This window comes from Galeopterus variegatus, unplaced genomic scaffold, assembly GCF_000696425.1.
Source record: "Galeopterus variegatus unplaced genomic scaffold, G_variegatus-3.0.2 Scaffold8921, whole genome shotgun sequence".
Classification (NCBI taxonomy): Eukaryota; Metazoa; Chordata; class Mammalia; order Dermoptera; family Cynocephalidae; genus Galeopterus; species Galeopterus variegatus.
The window spans coordinates 44,484-46,960 of NW_007735032.1; positions in this window are offsets into that span (position 1 = coordinate 44,484).

Genomic DNA, 2,477 nt, shown 5'->3' on the forward strand with positions numbered 1-2,477 from the left:
GAAGTTTCACAAGAAAAATCAGTTGATTCAATCATCAAAGAAGAACATAAAAACAGGCAGTGTCAAACTTGTAACAACAGTAAATTAACAATGTGACATTCCAGAATGTAATTTGTAAAAAGCTAGGTTAATTCACCAGCAAACAGCTTGTCCTTAGTAAACATTTTCTTTTTCACATACTTCCTACAGCAATTTCCTTAGCATATCTAAACAGCATTCAAGCAGTTTCCTTAACATATCTTAACAATCAGTAGGTTAAATAGTCAATAGTCATTCAAGCTGGAATCAAACCAGCAACCTAAAACAGTCAAAGGACACAATCCCATCCCTAAACAGTGATTAGAATTGATTAGATGGCTTTTGCCAACCATATCTGTGGACTTTCATCCCCTTACTCAAGAGCCTTTTGGCTCATTCATGCATTACCTAAAAATCCTATTCTAAGATCAAAGGAGAATCAAGATTTCTGACCCACTACATTTCCCCCCTTATTATTATAAAAGTCGGAAGTGATGAGGGAGTCAGAGTCAAAGGTGTTCTGATGAAGAACAGTCAGCATTACTTCAGCTTGACGAGTCCATTGGAACATGGAACATAACAGTTTAATCACTGTAAGAAAACATAAGATACGTAAAACACTAATTCCAGCAATAATCCAAATTCTTATATTTAAACCAGAAAACCAATGGGTAGGATTAAGCCAATGGGACAAATCATTTAAATGATTAATAGTAATCTTTTGAGCTTCTTCTTGAAGCTGTGTCATTTGTTGTTGAAGCTTGATTATTAAATTTTGAATATCTCCATGTAAATCAGAATGAAAAGCTTCATGTAAAAGTTTTTGTATATCTTTCCATGCAATGGGAGGAATTAAAAGGAATAGAAGTTATACACATGGAGCGATATTCTGCATCACAATTAAGCTGGCTTCACGTCCAGAGAGCTTGTCGGTGTTCGCCAATCCAGGTTACAGCTGCCTCTAAGGCATCTAATCTTTGTAAGATTTCTTGGTCAATTTTAGTTTGAGATAGAAATTCAGAAGTTATATTTTGAAAATAGTCATTTACTGTTTGTGCTGTTTGAATAGAATGAGTTAAGGCCACGACTGCAGCAGCTGCAGTAGCAGCCACAGCCGTTACTGGTATTATGGAAACTATTAGAATATCCAAGAATCTCTTAATGCAAACTTGTTCTAGAGTAAAGGTGATTTGCTCTAGGGCAGAATTCCCCATCCACTGTCGTGTAAGGTTTACAGGTAACCAAGCTTCTGCTCTCTGTTTTAGTATGAAAATATAAGATATAAAGAATAGGAACATTAAGATGAGTAATGTAGGGAGTAAACCAAGTAGAATTAGCTGGGAGAGTGATATTAAATTCAGAATTAAAGGAGAAAGAGAAGTTTGTAGATAACATAGCAAATATGTAAGGACAAGAGGTACAAATCATAACTGAACCAATATTATCTTGTGTTATTCATTTTAATTTAAAGGTTGTCGTTTGTCTAATTATGCGAGGGAAAAAACGGGATAGCAAGATGCCAAATTGTTCTTTTAAGGGGAGAGTGATAAGAATTATCTCTTAATCTCAAAATGGAACCAGCCAAACTGGGATTCCAATTATAAGGGGATCTGGAATAATTAAAAGGAAGAGCATAATTCCAAGTGGTGTTGGAATGAAATATTAATAAATTTTGTGGTCCCCAATTTTCTAACATAATATTATTAAGTAATGTTTTTTCAGTAAAATTTACAGAACAGCAAGAGATCCAGTTTAAATCTCTGCCATCTTCTATGGAAATCCAGGGATGGGAACAGACAGGAATATTAGATTTAGAGTGATCTTTTCCATTATGAAAAACTCCAGGAACTCCAGCAGTTGAAATAAGAAGTTGACGTTTTAATGCTAAAAGTCGGTTTGGATTTTTTATTATATAATTCATATACCATTGACGAGAGAAAGGAACACATAAACTATTATTTGTCCAACTGGGTGTAAAACAGATGGGTAAATTGTCAGTGAGGAAGTACCAATCATGGGCAAGTTTATGCCATCCTGCATTGTATCATAAATTATAGCAGGATTGTCCACATTCTTCAACAGGGCCTGAGGGAGGGAGCCAGATACCTCCAGTGTGAGCACTATCATTAGATGAGAGAGGAGGCTCGTGATCCTCCCAGGTAAGCAGATCAAAAACAGGAGGATTTAGTACATGTGTCCAATAAACATGAGTACTTACAGTTGAGGAGAAAAGCATAGAAAAAGTTAACAAGACAAATATCACCTTATATCCTTTTGAGTTAATGGTTATGTGAGAAAGGATGGCCAGAAATAAATTTTCTGGTGTTAGAGTGCCTATTCTTTGAATTGTAGCTTCTGCTTGAGTAATAAGACCTTTTAAAATATAAGGTCTGGAACGTTGGTCTGGAACTAGTTGTTGTTGTCCTTACTGGTGGGTTCATGTAGGTTGGAGTGGAGTT